The sequence below is a fragment of the Passer domesticus genome, chromosome 1, assembly GCF_036417665.1.
Source record: "Passer domesticus isolate bPasDom1 chromosome 1, bPasDom1.hap1, whole genome shotgun sequence".
In the NCBI taxonomy this organism is placed as follows: domain Eukaryota; kingdom Metazoa; phylum Chordata; class Aves; order Passeriformes; family Passeridae; genus Passer; species Passer domesticus.
Genome location: NC_087474.1, coordinates 83,431,512 through 83,451,759, shown reverse-complemented (window position 1 = coordinate 83,451,759; position 20,248 = coordinate 83,431,512). Strand labels below are relative to the sequence as shown.

Here is a 20,248-nt window from a genome sequence, read left to right as displayed (position 1 = left end):
ACTAAAGATAGAGAAAGGATACAGACAGAAGGCTTAACAAGAATGCTAATGAAAACTCTCCAGAGTCCCGACATAGCTGGACCGTGATTGGTCATTAAGTAAAAACAATTCACATGAAAACAATGAAACAATCACCTACCACATTCCAAAGCACAGGAGAAGCAAATCAGATAATTATTATTTATATTTTTCTTTTAGGTCTCTCAGCTTCCCAGGAGAACAATCCTGGGCAAAGAGATTTTTCACAAGCTATCACAGTGACAACTGTGTTGACCCCTGATGCAAACCTAGCACTGTATAGACTGCTATTAAGAAATGTAACTCTGTCCCAATCAGTACACAACCCTGTGTCCAGAGCAAGGGACCCCAGATCTAGACATAGCATTGCAAATGTGTCTCACCAGGGCCAAGCAGAGGGGAGAAATCACCTCCATTAACCCGCTGGCAGCAATGCTCCTGAAGTAGCCCAGAATGCTTTTGGCTGCTTTTGTTGCATGGACACAATGCTGGCCCATGATCAGTTTTCTTTCCCCAGGACCTCAGGTCCTTTTCTGCAAAACTGTTAATTGGTATATCAGCTTTCTTTTTTTTTAATTTGGTACAGCTTACCGGGTTTATGCCAAGTGGTTTTGGACTAATAACCTGATATAACTCCATCAGCCTCAATTTCTTGTTAGACTTCCAGCAGCCTTTTAATTTGTTGGGCAATTCCAGCAAAATTTTCAGTCCTTTAACTGCTCCAAGAAACAGCCAACATTTAGGCAAACAGCACTTGTACTTGGTTGACTTCCCACGTAGCTCTGAACTATCCAGAGTGTGAGGAGCAACTGCTCTGTGAGAAGAAACCCTTCTCTGAAGGAGATTCTGTGTATCACATCACAGAGAAAGGCAAGCCTCACTAATGCAGAGGGAGCTGGCAGGGAGAGGAAGATTTTCTGCTGAGACACAGAAGAGGAGCCCACTTGAAACCATGCTCCGTTAGTTACTCTGCTCACTGAACAATTTGCTAAGCTTGTTGCATATATAAACATTTATTTAACTGAAACTCAATGCCCTGCATTCACTGTGAAGAGTGTCAATGCTTCATTAACTCCAGAAGATGGTGCTCTCTGCCTTTATTTTAGAATTTATTATGCCAGAAACAACTTCTATCCAATTCAGGCTTTGTTGGTTTGTAAATTATTAAGGATACCTTTGCAACAAGATCTGCTAATGCAGCCCTGCTCCTGAGGCTTTCACATTTACAAATAATATGCATAAAATTTTCCACATGGGAAGTTAGAAAATGCATAACTTTTTGAGTAATCTTACATTAATATAACCTGATATGCTAAACCACTCTCAGAACATAAATATTAGATTTTAAAAAGAAAAATAGTGGCTGATTCAATCAGTAACTTAAAAGCTGAGTTTTTAACAGAAATATTTCTAAATTCTACTTTTGTGATGATTCTTTATAGAAGATACAGGGGTTTTGCTATAAATATTTTTATATGGTTATAAACAGTGTAGCAAATATACAGAATATAACCCTATATTATGATTTATTATATCAACTGTAAAATCAGTATGAGAAATTATACTTATCAGTTCTGAAGTACATTCTCAAATTTGTTTCAAACTTCATATTGCTGTGCTATGTTTTTATATTTGTAATTGGTTTTCTACTTCTTTACAACTAAAAGCAGTAGCATTTTGTAGCTTTTTGTCATTCTTTTCATCCTGTTTCCAGGGAAGACACTAATACAGCCTGGAAAAAGAATTTAAATTATGTATACATTTTACATGCGTGTTATAGTCTGTGAAATAATGCAGGCAACTCACTTTATGCAGAGCATCAGAACAGGTGACAAGCTCAATCTGAGAAATGCATTGGATTGCTGTCTGTAGTCAGTAATCACAACTATTTCTGATCAGCCTCTCAGATACAGGCATCACAGGTTTACTATCTTGTAATACTTTGGTTCCCTGGGGTAACCCAAAAAGTCACTGTATTCCATATACATCTGTGCCCGAAGATTACTGCTGTGTCTTTAAAGACCTGCAGTGCAGCAGGAAACAGAATGGCGAGGTCGGGGATGGTATCACGGCCTTTTTAATGTCTGCTCTGGCAGGCAGCTTGAGCTCTTTTGCTGGTGAATTTTGCTTCACTTGTTTTTCGTCTTTGCCTTAGGCAGAGCTCTCTCTGGCCGCTTGGTTTGGGTCTTGGTTTCTTGCTACAGAGTCGCAGCAGCGCCGGCAGAGGCTTTTCCTTTTTGGGTTCTCTTTTGGTTTCTTTTTCATCTCAGAGAGACTGCCTTGGGGCAAACTGAGCAATTTTGTATCTGGTGGCTATTCGCTGTTATTTCCTGACTGTTGCTGTCTCACTTGTTAGTAAACTGTTATTGTTTCACTTACATGTCCCTGTATTCATTCCTTATTGGTGGAAAGGAATTGGTTGAACTTACGAAGAGAGGAAATTCATTCCACAGTGTTCTCCCTTAAATTGGCTCAAACCAAGTCATTTGGCCATTTTGATACAGTTAGTGCTGTGGCTTCATGTCTGGGGTTTCTGTGAGAAAGCAGAAAGATGTGGGAGTAGTATTGAGAAAATTTGAGTGAGGAATGCAGGGAGTGGAAAAAGAGAGGTGTGTATTATAGACTAGAATTAGACAATAGATGAAATTGGAAGGTATCTCCTTAAATCATCTAGTCAGACCCACTCTTCAGAATAAGGTTGACATTGATGCTGGATATGGCTTTTTTAGTTCGTCAGGTAGCTCAGGTTTCTTCAGCTCTCCCTGAGTAACCTGTTCTGGTGTTGACAAGCATTTCAATTACTTTTTTAAACATCCCACTGGGATGTTCTGCAGTTGTTGCAGTTTTACCCATTGCCCTTCTTTTGCCAAGGACAAAATTGTGTATTGCCAAGAAAATGCTAATGGCAACTTTTCTGGAGCCGTACACTGATTCTGAAGACAGCAGTAAGATCCTCCTTTAGCCTTTCCTTCTTTGGGCTCAGCAAAACCCAAAGCTCTCCTAATCAATATTTTTGAGTCTCATATAACAGCCCCAAATCATTTTAGTGGTTGTTATCTATTGGGAATGATTGAAGTGTGAACATCCAGGACTGTCCTATGATGTTCCACATTTCTCATATTGCTCTTCTGCTATTCTTCTGAAATACACAGCTTACTCTTAATTTTAATATATCTGTGTAAAATATGGCTCTATCCCATGCATGTAGTTTCTCTCCACTGTGTAGACCATAGTATTATTTTCTTGAGTTCTCGAGAGATAAAATAAAAATACAAAGGAATATGTTTTGTCAGAATTCTCTTTAGGATTTGAGTTGCATGAAATTAAAAAATGCTTTATCATTACCAAGCAACATTTTTAGATACTGCTTTAAAATTCAAAAAGACAGCATGCAAGTTAAAAAAAAAAAAAAGAGAGAAAAGAAAGAAGAATCTCCTTATATATATAAAAGAGGAGTCTTTAATTTTCTCTGTATATATATATGTGTTAAAAGATGTATGAGAAATCAGCTATGCCAAGTTGTTTAGTTAGAGTATTTCTAAATAACCCTGTGTAGCCCACGCTAACAGCTATAATCTGAAACACTTCTATACTCGATTCACAGGATATAAATGAATAATGAAACATTTAGGTGCTGCTTTGACAGGAAGGATATGCTTATCACTGATGAATAATGGTAGGAATGGCTTTCAGAAAGGCTTAATATATAGAAGAAATTATTTTCCTTCCCCTTTTTTTCAAGATTATTTCATTTCATATTGTGATCAGAAATCAGAAATTCAGAATGTAGAAATTATAAAAATGTTTGGACCAGAAATTGCTATGCACTTTCCAATGGCTCAAGGCACCCTCTGAGCTGAGAAACAACAATGTAGTTAAAAGATTTTTTTTTTCCAAATCGCCTATAAAAATAATATAAAACATGATGTAAATTGAGTCTCAGTCTCTAACGGAAACTCTGAATTCCCTGCTTCTTAACTCTCAGTATGTATATTTTTTTTTAAAATCTTTCAAAGTTTTCAGTAGATTGAAAAGACCACTTTTCCTTATTTTTCTTACTCCTCAACTTTCCTCAGGTTTTTTTTTTTGTTTTCCACAGTTCGAGCATACAACATCAGACTCATCAAGGTGAACCTCACCTCTTATACAACATCAGACTCATCAAGGTGAACTCACCTCTCATCTGGTAAAATTTGGATTGACATGCCATAGAGTGTATAATAAGAAAGCCAGCTAAAAAAAATCTTCTGAAAAGAATATCACCACATATACCAAGAGTTTGAAGAATTAGAAATGGAGTGAGCAGGTTGTAAATTATGCCTGGTATTTGAGAGGCTGCAGACAAACAATGCTGAAAATTGTAGATCATTGTAGAAATATAGAAGAAGATTTAGAATGGTTTGAATGAAGTGTGTAATTAATTTTGAAGCACTTTACCTTTAGACCTCTTTCAAAGCTACAAATTCTCATTGAGCTGTGGCAACACAGTCATTACTTTAAGAAGTCACCTTCTTTGTGAAAAGAATGACTTCCAAAAGAAGTCCAAGGTGTGCCATTTCATGGTACAGCAACTTAAACTTACTCGAAGATTTGTGTTAATATAATAAGCAGCAAACACTTTTTTGGTCCACAATATTGATTGGCTTGAAAAATTAACACCTTAGAAACATTTTATTAAGCTTCTGTGTGGAAGAACTTTGCAAATCTTAGTCTTATCAGTAGTAATTCACATTCAGTAGAGAGGTATCAGAACATCCCTTCTGTTTATTTTGACAAGAAATAGGATTATTTATTTTACAGGACAGAATTTTCCCAGTTTGGAGGGAAACATTGTATCTGTGACTCTTAACTATTCTAGACTCAAAAATAAGTCTTGACAACTGAAAGAATAATGAATATAATAAATGTAGTAACTGACATAATATATCTCTTGGCATAATCTATTTAGTCTCTCTTTTCATTCAGTGAAAGGAAGCCTGATAATTCAGTATTAATTGAAAAAGCCCTATAGTTGTTAAGAATAAGTTTTTGTAGCAGATTTTGGATAGTGAAAAAGATCAATGAAATTTTTATGTTATTAATCATAACAATGTTTCACGTATCTGAATAATTAAAATGAATAGTCTTGATTTTGAAAAGAAAAACAACACAAACATCACATTGCATTAAAAAGATCAATGACAATTCATGAGTATCATTTGGTCTCCTACATTAATATAAATACCTCAATTCTTTCAAGATATGTAGGTTTTAACTCTTATAAAATGGAGAAAGGTGTTTATAAAATATCATTGTCTGAAATGTATAATTAGGAACTACTGAGTTCTGTCTTTAGAAACTTCAACATTGTGAAAGAATGTTCAAAAATATTTCTGCAGTTTGCTTAGAGAAATAAATACGTCAGAAACCATGTCTGGAATTAGCAAATTTGTATAGGAAAATGTATTTTGATACATAAAATAACAATGAAAATAAAAATAAAATTAGGCATAGTTTAAATTACCTTTCTAAAGCCTTTTTAAATTCAAATTAGCCATAGACAGAATAACAGGGCAAATGAATCACAGAGATTATTGCATACATCTTCCTTTACTTTATTTAACTCTTTAGTGAAGCATAGAGAATTATTTTGAAAAAAAAGCATTAGAAATTATTTCATATGCTGCTTCTAAATCTGATTAAAAGGTTCTTTAATAGCTACCACGTACCGTAAAAGAGTACCACAGAAATTTCTCATAATGATTTCATGAACAAATATTGACATTTAATTTTCTTTCTCTTATTCATCCAGTCTGCAATTCTTGGATACCAAATATTATTAAGTCTTCTCTTTCTTATTTCAGAGATTAATCTGGTAGTCTGACCATTATGCAAATGGAGCAAGGTGATGGCTCCCAAAATGGCATGTCCCAAAAGGGCCTGTCAGACTAATACCTAACCATTAAGGTTATATATCTTTTTCTCCTAGAAAAAACATCTTACATGTGATAAGCTAGATTTTTGCTGAACTTGAGTATCTAGGGAAATAAGTCCTTCTGCGAACTGGAAACTGGGAAATTGATTCTCTCTGGAAGATGTTTTTGTGGTATGTGGGTTTTTTTGGGTTTTTTGTTTGGTTGGTTTTTTTTTAATTTTTTTCTGATGCGATGAAAAAGTTATCATTTTATTTTTATATAAATTTGCAGACACTTCAATATCCTATGTTATATCCCAGTTGAATTTTGAAAATCAATTCCTTTTTACATGAAGCAGTCTGAAAACCTTTTGTGAAACTAAAGTGCATCATTAATTTAGGGAGGTTTCAGCAGATTATTTATTTGACCAACACTGCTCTGAGGATGATCCTTTAAAGCTTCTCTGAGGGAGTGGGATTCTCATTTGACATTCCGATCACTTTCCCATTCCTTCTCAAGGAATCCTGGTTTTCAAGCTTCCACCATTAAAATGGAGATAATTAAAGATGGAAAACTTTGGAATAAACCTCAACATAGGCAATTGTTTGTCCTCTGAACTTTAAAAAAAATTACTTGAAAGATAGTTGTTCAGCCAGCTTGTTCTATAACATTGTATTTTATGTATGGTAATATGATTTAATTCTGTATCTTGATTCATGATGAGTTTGAGTAATTAATTTAACACTCTGATCCTCTTTATCAAAAAAAAGGCCATCTACTTCACAGTATTGCTAATTAATGATCATTGTTTGCGCTTATAGCTACATATAGTTGTGTCTTATTTTAAATAAAGAGTGTTCCATTTTGATCCTTTTTTTCAAATTTAGGAATTTCCATCTGCAAACGTAAATATTTTCTGTTCCTTTCTCCTTTTCATTAGTACATTGAATAACATAGGTTACAAGACCTATGCTGGCAAAACCTTTCCTGCTACAACGATACAAGTTAAGAAAGATTATTTATCAGAATTTTGACTGTATCCATACTTATTTTGTTCCCACGATATAAGTATTTTAATTTAAAATGTATCACCCCATTATCCTTGAGAGATTCTCTTAAGCTAGGATAGAAGTCTTTCTTGTATTTGAAACACACTACACCTACTTCTTACCAAACCACCAGTATTTATTCTATAGTAGTTTTTCAGTAATTAATTTTGTTAAGCTGCCTGGTTTATAGTGTCTTGTGTCCTTTTCTCTTTCTCTTGTAAATATTTGTCTTCTGGGCTTACTCCTTGTTGGTTTTAAAGCTAAACTGATAACAGCTGTGAGAGAGTCTCATAGGTTTACGAAGTAATTTTTTGAATTTTTCATGGTTTCCAGCTGATCAGAGAAAGTTTACTTTATGTAAACACTCCATATACCATTCTTTTAATACTGTGGTTTATGTTCTTTCTCCTTTATTCCTTTCAGTTATGTCAATCATCTGTTCTGAATGTCTGTGATTTGGATTCAGGCACAGATAAGAGACTGATGTAATAGAGGAGACTTTAAAATATATTTCCTTTAACCAATGGATGAAGCATTTTATTCCAGAGACAAGCTCTTTATCACAATTTTCCAAAAGGAATATTTTATTTTAGAAGGTTTTTAAGTAAAATGCTGTTCTTTGTAAGGCTATTGGTCATGCCTTTTTGTTTCAGCCTTTGCACAGATTTTTCCAGTCTTGTACCATCCCATTAGGAACCATAGTCCAAACTGAGAGTCAAGAGTCAAGAGTCTGCACCCTTTTCTTTCTCTCCCTGAGACACTTGTTTATGACAGGCCATGAAATTATCTCTCCTGAAATTTACATATTTCTAAAGTATAGATAAACTTGAGTCCATAATTTCCTTTGGAATCTTGAATTTTCCTGCTGATTCTTTGCCATTAAACAATTTGAAGCAACTTAGAGTATTCTGGAGAACTAGTTTTTGAGGGGTACAAATACTAATGACCAGCTATCTCTTCATATGAACTCCTTTCAGCTGACTGTTCATCTCTGGTGTAAATCCATTTTGTGAAGCTTTAGAAGGCAAATCCATGTGCTTAAGTCTTTTCTGTTTGTTTCTTTTCGTCGAAGAAGTTTCCACATGAGGAAGAAAAAAGAAAGGCTGGAATCAGTAATTCACTGAGGAGGCACCATCCATCCTTTATCCAGGCAAGGTGAAACTTCATCTGGTCATCAGGGAAAGGTATCTTTCAGACAACTTATAATCAGATTTCTGTTACCATTGAATAATTTGCTCCTGTTTTCTTTGGATTCCCTCTTGCTGCTTAGGATTAAAACCATTTAAAATATTTTGTCAGCCTATGCATCTTTCAAGGAACATAAATGGTTAATAATATAACTTTATCTTGTAGGGTTATGGTGAAAGTAGGTGTATTGTAAATGAAGAATTCTCAAGGTATAGTAATAACATTATGCAAATATTTAGAAGTTATTTTATGGTTTTTATGGTCAGTGAAAGACTTCAAATAACACTTAGAGATGGGCAGTGATTGTGGAAGATAGAAAAAACTGAACAAGATGTAACAAGACAAAAGCCTTTAAAAAAAACCAAACACAAACTGTCACATATCAGGTAATGAATGCTACAGGAAATTGTGCAGGCAGTAGGAATAAATTATCATTTCTGAACTTTTTAGTGCTTGACTTAGAAACTTGCTATACAATATTTTTTTTAATACAATGTGTTTTAAAAGTTAGTGTACTTCTACATTGTGGAATTTTCATTCATATTTGAAGCAAGTTTGATTCTGTAAATGCCAATCTGACTTCTGATTCCAGCATAACTTTTGCCATTATTATAGTTTTGGATTTCAGTACAAATGAGTTACAAGCCAATTACCTTGAAAAGGAAGGAAATGTAATGGAGAAAGATATCATATATGAATTTAAGAAGATTTTAGAAAAAAGTATTAATATTTTAAACCAGTAAGAGTAGATAAAATGGCCAGAACTGATTCATTTCTTCACAAGATAAATAGTTAGAAGCTTCAATAAAGAATACAGCTCTTTGACCCAATATGTAATCATGTATTTGGGAAGAGTCAGCAAATTGTGAATCCCAAAACTGCCATTGTCATTGGAAGTCAATTAGATACTGATAAGATTATTTAAAAGCATGAATTTTTCGAGTATGTGTCTCTTATGCTATATCAACCTCTTTTATATAGGAGGGTATGCTTTCTTATGGATTCATACCATAATGAAAGACAGGTGAAAAAGATGTTAAGAACACCTGGCCCCTTTCCATAAAGATGTAGGGTAGCTGTGTGTAGTAAAAGGTATTGTGAAGTTGAGTATATTCACAAGTGATAAAAGCTGGAATTAAATCTTTCAGAAAGAGATCATGATACTAAGTGACTGGCTATACCAAATAATAGGTGAAATTCAGTTTTGCTGACTACACTTTAAAGTACATGGATAAAAAATTCCTTATGTTTAACATGTTGATTACTGCTATTAATTAGGAAAGAAATGTGGAAACCGCTGTGAAAACACTGTAGTCCAAACACTGTTTCCTGTAAGCAACAATGAAATACAAAAACAGTATTATGAATAATGAGGGAAAAGTTAGATAACAGAAAAAAAAGCATATTCTGGCTGCATTACGTAAAAAATGAAGTGCCCTTTCGCCTCACATCACATAAACAGACTGCCATTCCAAGTAGGAGCTAGGTAAGTTCTGTGACAAAACATCAGCAAAAAGGACAGTTGAGGAAATAAAAGAATTTCAGACAGGAAGCTAAAAGAAGAGCCTGTGTGTGAGATTGCTTGGGTTTGGCTGCCAAAAATTTAGAGAATCTCTGAAGTTAGGAATGAAAAGGAGCTAACAGGTAACTGTGAATCAGACTCCCAAGTATTTAATGTTCCAGATATGCTGACAGTTCACAGCTACAGCTGATGCTTCTTCTATGAATGACAGCAGCTGGTTTTCAAGGGAGGGAAAGAGGGAATATTTTGTCAGTCAGGATTGTCTTTGAAGTGAATATTTCTCTGAGCCTTCAGCAGAGGTTAAATAGCTACAGAAACACACTGCTACATGTGCTATACAGATTCCACTATGTAGATATTGCTTCCAGTACCATTCCAACACAGTTTCTGTACCAATAATAATTCTTACATAGCATGTCTCAGACACACATAATGCAGATACAGAAGCTTCCAGGTGGCCTATAGATGCATCAGTATCAAACAATAGTCAAACAACTGTTTGTTTATTTTATATTTTCCCTATTTTATTGTCATGTCAACCTTTCAGCGTCCACCTCAGAACTAAGAAAACAAGTCAGAAATCTAGTTCAATTTCCAAGTATATGATATATGCCATACAAGTAGGAACTATGCCTTCATGAACACAGAAAATAATATTTCTAGCCTACATAAATAAAAGTGAAGTAAATCTGCAGATATCTATAAGTGTACAATGCCAGTTCTGAAAGAGTAATTTTTCCTAAAATTAGAGGAAACCTTTTAAAAATTTGCTCTGGACTTATTTTTAGTAATAAGGCTATAGCAATTAAAATAAGCATATTCCTATGGGTTCTAATTATATACAGGATACTTTGTCCTAAAAGTTAATATCTTGAACAATCAGATAGAATACATTGATGAGCAAATCATATGACTCCCTTGGAACAGAGAAGGCGAAAAAAAATTTAATGACTACATAGTGAATTTCTACTGTTGAAATCTCTATATGGCTGTTATTGGATGGGTATAGTATAAGGTTTTGGGAATGGCCAGAGTTGTCTTTTATTTAAGGTCCTGTATATTTTGGATTACTCTTGTTACCTATCCTCATATCTTGAACTAACAAGCCAGAAGCATTTCAAGGATATATGGTATGGCTTAATTATTATTACAGTGAAAGAATGTAATGATTCTTAGAAATTACAGAGAGAATTTTTACAGAATTCATTTCATTTACAAAGGGCTATTTTGGGACAATTACTGTGGCAGAGGAAATTCATAGGCAGCTCTGCATGAAGAACATTATCAGGGAGGAAAAGTGGGCAGAGGGTGCTCAAGCTGCCTCAGAACTCTATCTCCCTGTGTCCATGTGAGACGACCTGCCTTGGGTTTACAGTCACAATTCATAGGAAGATATTTGAAGAAGCTTTGCTCTCTTTTCTAGTCTTCTGATAACAAAGCAGGACTATTTGTTGATTTTTTAATAAAAAGCTGAAAATGTGAAGAATCTGTGACTCAATTCTTACATGACAGCCCAACACCACTTAATGTAAGCATATCCATGAATAACAGTGGCAATCTGCTCTTTATTGCTTTCCGAAAATATGGAGCTTTGTTCCAAATCCCCAGTATATATCACCAATATCACAATTTCAATATATTAACTATTCTATTTAAAAGGTCTAAAAATTTATTGTGAATAGAACCAGCATTAGTCCCATCTGCCCAATGAGAAAGAAATGCATTTTACCTATCTTAAGGTCTTCACTCCATTTTCCATGATGCATTTAACGTGATTGTTATGACTTTGAGCATAATGTCTTTGTGGAAGGACAGGCTTTTTTCATAAACTGGTATTGCCTTCTTTTATTGATCCTTATTTGCTGTGAAAGGGATGAGGAATATCACTTTTTACCTAGGATATGATATGGGATATCATATGATCTTTAGGTATAAATCTGTTTTTATACACAAATATAGATATTGGGACAGATGCAATAACTGAGACACAGATGCTTAAAATAATATTCAAGAATTAGGAGAACATAAAATACTTAAGTCAACAGATTGCCTTAAAATGCATATTATATTGATTAACTTCATAGATATTTGAAAAGAAAAACTTTTGGATGCTCACTGCAGGATATTTGATAGAGATGTTTAACTCAGTGAGGTAATTCAGATCACACTGTATTAGTTAGCAATGATTTTCACTGAAGTCTGTATCCTTCTCTTAGACAGTTACTCAGGATACCTTTGCTGAATGTTAAGATTCTGAAATAAAGCTAATTATTCTGTCTAATGAGTGCTGCAAAAGCCAAACACAAACCTTCATGAAAGTCTCGTAAGTGTAGCTGGGGTTGTATATGTTTATTTAATTCTCCAAGGGCATTTTCTGCTATATATATATTTTTTAAGGGGCACAACATCTGGACAGAGGTAGAAGACAGACTTTCTGCTGCCCTGTCCTAACTGCTGTCGTCTAGCTGAGCCTGAAAACTCAGGTGAGGGCACAAATGGGGATTAATGAGCAAATGTGGATTAATGAGCTGTTTTCAGGAAAAGGAAATGCTCCAGGGAAGGTAAGTGACTTGGTAAGCAGAAGCACCATAGTGTAAGTACAAGCTGATGATGCCTGGAAATGGAAATAGAATGCAAACTTTCCAGACAATGTTAGAATTATAATATAAAAGCAAACCTTTCTTTGAAAGCCTTCAGGTACACAATATGGCAAAAACCACACCCCAAATCAGATTAGTACAATTTTATAAGATTGGGCAATTAGAATATCTAGCCAATATTTTTCAATAAGAGGAACAGTTGGTTAAATAATTTCTGCCCTGGTTTCTGGCCTATTGGAGCTCTGCACTCAATCTCTTGCCTTACCTTTATTATGTCTATGATTACATGGTGCAAAATAAAAAGTCCTTGGTGAACTAACAAGATTAAACTAAATTTTAAGAATGCACCAATATGTGTCTATTCACTGAGGCAAAAAAGCTGGAAAAGCACTAGAAGTTATGCATAGGCACTTAACAGTGTACACAGCTACAAATACATGAAGAATACATAAAAGCTAAAATCTTTAGGCTACTGAGACATTTTCAAAAAAGTGTAGAGAGTGGAGCAATTTTATCATGGATGGATCTAAAAACGAAGACATTTTACACTATAGCACACTGAGATTAAATTTTAAATACTGTTATTTTGCAATTCAATGAATATATGTAATGATACTTACTTTGAGGCATCTTCAGTTGGAGGGCTTTTGGTGTCAAAGTCTTTAATTAAACTTATTTTCTGGAGTCCTGAGAATATCTCAAAACTAAGAGTTCCTTAGGTTCATCATAAACAGAACCTTCTGAATGACCCTTCGAACAATTGAGTAAAGATTCATTTGAGTGTAATTCTAATCTGATGTTAATGCTGTAAAATTCTGATTATTTTTTATATAAACCAAAAGTTAAAGCAGACCTTTTTTTTGTAAATCTGTTTCAGATAAAAATTTTCTTCTCAGTGAATGATACTGGATTTGAATTTAGTTCCAATCTGTGCTAGTATAGTTGTAATGGCATAAATAAAATTTATTAAGAAGGAATTTAGTAACTACCTACTGTTCTGTACTCACCTGTCTTAGGGGGAAGCAAAATTACATTTCAGGAAAATGTGTGTATAACTTTGAACAGAAAAAATGCATGAAGTGTTTTTGTTTGTTCATAAAGAAATAGATTTAGATGGCCTGAAGTAGTATATTTGAAATTAGATCTGATTTCTAGAAATGTCATACAAAAGGCAACCCTGTATATCAAGACTATTTATGTGATAGATCTGAGTATGTTCACAAAAATTATGCAAGCAAGAAACTAAGGGCTATTTTTTTCATTTGTAATATAAAAAAGACCTAATATAAGTTTTGATGTAAAAGCTGTCAGCTAGTTAACTCTTTCAAAATGCTTTGCTAACAGCATAAATCTACAAAATAATAGCTGCCAGCTGTGCCTTTTTTTCTCGGATTATTGCATATATACCCCTCATGGGTCAACATATGAATGTGTCTTTTGAAAGTGCTCTTAGCAATGTCATTTGATCAAGCATTTATAATTCCTTTTGTGAGGTGTTGCCTGTTATAAGAATCCATGTTAATACATTCCACTGATTGGTGGAGTCTGGTAAAATATGACTTTCAGTATAGGCTCAGCTGTTTTGGGATTTTTCCTTCTAGCCATATGTTTACCTCACATAATTAAGAAAAGCAGAGGTAAAAATTACAGACATAATTTTGTATGAGTGGATGAAATAATGTCTTTAACCCAAAGTCAGTCTGGGAAAATGAGCTGCTTGACACCTAGTTAGAAGGAGTGATCAAACAGTGCAGGAAAGGTAATATTTGTTCAGATGCAAATGACATTTGCTTCTCTAAATTTCTATTAATCAATGTGGTCATAAGGATGTATTCTTCAAATACATCTCCAAATTCCTTGCTGAATAACTGTTCATGTATAATTGTGCCAATGTTCAATGACATCTTGGAGTTATATGGAGATTTTGCAAGTGCCAAAGGCTTTCTGGGAGACAACAAATGTATGGGGAAAAAGTAGCCTCTGTTTAGTGAAGAAGAAGTAATTGGAAAAATAAGATTTTTAAAGAACATTGTAAGGTGTAGAATAAATTAGAAAATAGCAAAATATTCAAAGATTGAAATGACAAAATTGAAAAGCATAATCCAAAGCAAAAATGGCGAAATAGTCAGCTTTTTGTAGATCTCTGCAGAATTTGTGTATATTCTGTGAAGATCTCTCTTCTTAGCGTCTAACAAAACAGTAAATTATATTTGTGTGAAGTAAATTATAACAGTCTATTTTCATTTGCTGATGTAATTAATGGGAAATTCATGTCCACTTCCTTGCCTATGGCCCCACTATTAGTGATTTTCATTTCTTACAGAGAAAGAAAGAAAAATTAAAAATTTTTCTTCCTAAATCTTCCAACTGAGTAGTATACATATTTCACTAATAAATGTAATAATTTATTTATTTATACATCTATTATTAATCTTTAAGTATATCTTCTTTGACAGGGTCACACCTCATCCATAAAATCCAAATTGTTACTACATTGGAAATGCATATGTCTGTACTGTTATAGTTGTAGCAACAAAAGGGAATAATTGTAATGGAAGTTTCAGTACTCAGCCTGTGTTTGGCTCTTTGTTCCTTGATATTTCCTGATCTACTTTTGCCCCTTGCCTTCCTTATTTGATATCTTCCTTAAGGGATATCTAACTCCAGCAATTCTTTTGCTTACTCTCATTCAACACACTATGCAAAACTCATTCTTTTGTTTGTTATTGGTTCAGTAAGAAAAATCACCTTTGAGTGACCTTTGGACAGTCACAGTAGAATTGCCATAGAGATTTCATTGAATAAGGATACTCCAATCCCTAAAAGATGTGAAAATTCCATACCCTGAAACTCACCTACACCTTAATTCTGCAGAGGCCAACATATTATTAATGTTTGGGTTTTCTTCAAATTTTTTTTTGTGACAGAAGGAAGCTGTGAACTGGGATCAAAATGATCACTACCTTGGGCATCTTTCCTGTTACGCCTGCCTTCAGAATTCACCACTTCTTTCTGTTCATGGTGGGGCTTGTGTGCTCTCAGCTAAAAAGAAACATGAAGATTTAAAAGATACAGAAATAAGTCTGAGACCTGGAGAGTTCATGCATGCACAATGTGTGTAAATCTACAACAGTATCCACTATTGCTGCTTCTGAAGAACAAGAGTTACTTCAGTAAGATGGATTTTTTTTTATCCTATTATCAGCAACAATTCCTTCTAATCATAGCAGTCTGTGTATGTTTTATTTTTTAATATTTTTTATGTATTTATGTGCTTTTAAGACATTTTACAAAAGTAGATTTGCAAAGTTCTCACTATTTCTTTCCCAAACCCCAATTTGTTATTGCAAACTTACCTCAGTTTGATTTTCTAGTGTGATTTATTTATTGGTTTTGTGTCCATGACATCTATAATTTACAGTCATTCTGCAGGCTGGCAGATCTCATGGCAATATTACATCGAAGTCAGTCTGAATTAATTCATTAGTTAAAGAATCTATAGTAATTTGATTTCTTTTCAACAGTTGTCAGTGATAGTGTCTGCTGCCAGCTAATCTTGATTATTTAAAACAACAATAAAAACAAAACCTAATGGCTAGTTGAGTAGAATTGTATTGCTTAAGGCTTGCAGCTGATCTTACAGCTAACAATATGCGTGTGTTGCAATTAGTTCTGATAGATGTTCAGATTGCATTTCTGTGATATGGGAGGATAAAAAAGAAACAGAAATTTGACTTCATGGGCTATTACTTATTATTCAGGCAATGACAATCGTTCCTTTAAATTAAGTAGTTAGGTTCTGCATTGGGATGTATACAATATGATCTTTGATTATATATGGACAAATCAAACATGCTGAAACCTCAAGACGGTAACATCAGGAGCAAATCCCAAGACATCTAGGAAAAGGATGGTTTTTATTTAGCAAAATAAACTATTCAAATCCCAAAGCGAATTCTTTGAATATTTTTAGTGTTTAAGATTCTGATTAGCCTTACATTTTCCTTTGCCAACTAGTATTTTTCTTTGTTTCAGAAAAGCCTGTTCTTTTTCTCTCCCTTTGTGACATTGTTTTCTCCAATCAAAGAGTTCAGATGTTTAATTATTCAAGGACATTTTCTCCAGATAGATATGGAATTGAAAGTTTTCTGCAATAATATACATGCAGAGCTGACTTCTGCTCATGATAAATTAGTGTAATTTTGAAATGTCTTAATAAGAATAAATTATATTCAAATAGGAAGCAGTAGAATTTGTAGAGTATTACTCCCTTTCCCACTAACTATAAACTCCAAAACAAACAAAAAGCATGAATAACTTTACTAGGAGAGATTTTTTTTATCCAACAACAATTTTCATGCGGCACAAATACTACATTTTAGTTGTTTGTACAATTACGGGGTGTCTGCTAGCATTATGTTGGATGCAGACATCCTTATCCACAGCTTCCTTTTTCTAATGAAAAGTCCTGGCAACTGAACTGTCTCATCTGTATTTCCTATGATTATGCAAACTGCCATAACATAAAATAAAACAAAAAAATGCCAGTGAACCAAAAGATTTTATATGAAAAAATACTTAAGTCTAGCTCTAAGATGAAGAATATTCAATTCAAATTTTATCACCATTTATAGAATAGATTTTGCTTTTAAAACATTCATGCTGCGCCATCTGTTTTTTTTCTGCATGGTATGCAGATGGCACAGAGGTTTCAGATAGTTGACAAACCAGCTCCTGCACACTCTGTGTTGAAACCTTCTGAAGTGTAACAACTGAGGATCCATTTTGCTTAATCAGACTCTCAAGGTAAATTGTAGGATTTATTATTCTACTAATCTATATTTTATGTTTTTCTTATTTCTATTTGTCTGTGCTGAATTCAGAAATTATTCTGAAGTTAATTCTAAAATTTACTTCATTTTTAGGGATAGGTTCATAATCATATAATTTGGCATATATGAAAATTACAAGCTGAATGATGTGCTTTGGCTAATATTTCCAGATTTTACTGCCTAAGTCATTTCACCTGCATTTGAGGACTCCATGCGTTTTTCTAACACAGAGGGAAGGACCGCCTGATTTTATGTTTGGGTTCAAACTTTTTATCTTGAAATAATAAACCAAGAATAATATAAAATAAACAAACAAAAAAATGTCATGTTAGTGGCCATAGTGAGTCGCCCCCCTTTTACTGAGGTGTGGAACAGAGTTACCAAAAGAATCTCTTATCTTATAATATTTCACATGTCTTTCAGGGGCAGATACATTTGAGTAAAGTTTTCTTCATTTAGAGTTGATATAAAGTAAAATTAGAGTGTTGTGAAGATTAATTTATCTCTGTAAGCAGTACCAGTCTACTCATAACAGGATGAGTACTTTTAATTCACCATAGTGAGATAAATTTCTACATATGCTATCTTTTTATATTACTGCAAATCTGGATCTTATATCAATTTTTCCCCCCCTAGATTACCATTTATGTTATAAAACATATATGCACTTCTATATGCATACATGTCCATGCCTCCCTGTCCTCAAATTACCCATATATTTAGTTTTGATGACAATATTCTCTTTGTATAAATTATCTACTGGGATGGTGTAAGAATGGCATGGTTTAGATCTGGGAAATATGTCTATTTACCACAAGAAAAACAAATATGTGATAAAGTAGTAAAAAATCAAAAGTTTCCATGCCCAATTTCCAGTAACTGATTACTAAATAATATTGTTTACCTATGGTGTTTGCTTCCAGCGGGTGACCAACGTACTTCCAACAACCCGAGCAGATGCAGGTATGTAATGTTAAAAATACTCCTCCTGAGCAAACATTTCTTTTCCTGTTGGAATAACAGACCACACGGCTTGGCTTACAAGACTGACTCAGACAGAAACAGCTGCAGTAGGTCTTCATGTATTAGATACATATTTTGACTCTTGTCATAGCAAGATTTTGGTATCTGAAATCTTGCTATGACATTCAGAAATGTATCATAAATTAATTCAAGTGTATAATTGGACAGGTCTCTTTTGGCCTCATTTTTCTTCTCTTCATTCAAACTAATTTTATTCTATTTGTTCTCCACCATCATGTTTTGTTTTTTCCTTTTTTTATCCCAGGACTTAAAATCAGATGCCAAACTTGACAGAGGAAAGATAAAAATGAAACATATTATTACACTGGATTTCAAAAAAGAAGTGAAAATATGAAGAATGATTGCATAAAATTTATTTTGCTTGCACTAATAATGTCAACTGAGCAGGATAAACACAGCTTCCAAGCTATTTGAAAGAAGAAAATTAATTATTATAGTGTGCCAAGAGAATGCATGATGTTACTAGTCCTTGGTTTTTTCCCAATTACAGAATACTTAGGTTCTGGAAGAATAAAAGTTAAGTGTGCTTGTATTGGCATGTAGGGAACATAAGGTAAATAATGTGCAGATAGCAATAGAAAATTGTGAAGACCAAATATTATCACTGTGTGCACCATCACCAATGATTATTTCTCTGGAGGACAGTCTGACTCAATGGCAGGAGGACAACATATGATTATCTCACTTTCCCTCCCCCTTTGAAAACAAGGGATTAATTCTGAAATTTTAAATTTGGGCTTACTACAATTGATACATTTTAGAATGTATTTTAGAATGCTAATGTTGGTTAGATTTAGAGAGCTCAGTATCTATCTTGATCACTATAGATATATCTGCATTTCACGTGCTTGAAACCTCATAACTACTTCTTTTAGTAGTACCAGTTGCTGCCTTTTTCCCAACCTGGAAATGAAACTCTAGAAAATTTTAGTAAGAAGGCAATATAAAAGAGGATCTTTAAAGAAAGCCTTCAGGGGCAGTTATGGAAAGGTGTCCACAAAAGCCCACCTCTACCATGATGAATACACATTTATAGGTATTAGGAAATTAGGATAATTGATAAAGAGCACCAATTAGGAGCACAAGTGGTGATGCAATTCCCCCCCTGGTCAAGCCCCTTCTCTGGAGCCCCCCCCTCAGCACTAGCTGTACTTTGTCCATGAAATGTATCTCAAAGAGTTGTTCTCAACCTTGGTTCCCAGAAAGAACACCAGGGCCTTGTACCTCCCAGGGTTTGGAGCTTTGGAATTTTTGTCTTTCTTTCTAGGGAAAGGCCATGGAAAAACACTGGGAAAACTAGCCACTTATACAATAAGCTACATAACTACAAATATATGTGTGAAGAATACAGAAAACATAAAAAAGGGAAAAAAATTGGCAAAATCCAAACCAGTATCACAGTCATTTCCTATCTGTAAAGACTGGTAATGCTCCTTACTTTGGGCTGGTAAAATACTGTTAGTTAGAGCCATCTTTATAATTTAGTTCAATTTTTTATGCCAAAATAACTTTTCCTCTCCCATAACCAATGTTACCATAACCAATATTACCAATTTGAAACTGTAGCAGTTCCAGTGTATGATTATGTTCTTCAGAATAATCCTGATAATGTCAGTGTTTATCTTTTCAAGTTGTTTTTGTTTGTTTCTTTGTTTTCCTTTCTTGCATGTAATCTAAAACTGTAGCTTGGAGTTCTGTGTATGACAGAAAGAAAACTTCTACTCAGTTCAATATTCTCTCTTGTGTGATTTGCAATCCTCCATAACTAATCAATAATGTTATCACAACACATTTTCCTTAAGTCTCTCAAAGATAAGAACAAAGTAAAGTTTTGGGAAGTTTTGCTTTTTTTATCCGAGAGAAGATTTGAGGTATTTAAAATACTAAATAAACTGTTACTTATGTGCAATTTTGGTCCATTGCTTTTAAGAAGTTTTTTTTTTTTTTGTGCAGCATTTTATGTGTTCCTTCATACTCTTATGGTTCTGTAAAGATACTAATTAGCTGAAATATATCTAGCTGTAAATCTCTTGCCATGTTTGGGGTGGGGAGAAAAGCCAATGAAAAGCATACTGTCTCAATGGACTAGCAGTTTGACTAT

General features: G+C 33.9%; 1 long non-coding RNA gene across 2 annotated transcripts; it reads left to right on the top strand.

The window, feature by feature from the left end:
* Positions 1 to 8,051: 8,051 nt before the first annotated feature.
* Positions 8,052 to 20,036, top strand: LOC135288500 (uncharacterized). 2 transcript variants are annotated; one of them, XR_010351568.1, is made up of 6 exons: positions 8,052 to 8,145; positions 12,069 to 12,232; positions 15,199 to 15,444; positions 16,969 to 17,077; positions 18,027 to 18,066; positions 18,392 to 20,036. It is a non-coding gene; the product is annotated as an uncharacterized LOC135288500 (long non-coding RNA). The 2 variants fall into 2 exon arrangements; XR_010351575.1 differs by lacking the exon at positions 18,027 to 18,066.
* Positions 20,037 to 20,248: the final 212 nt, after the last annotated feature.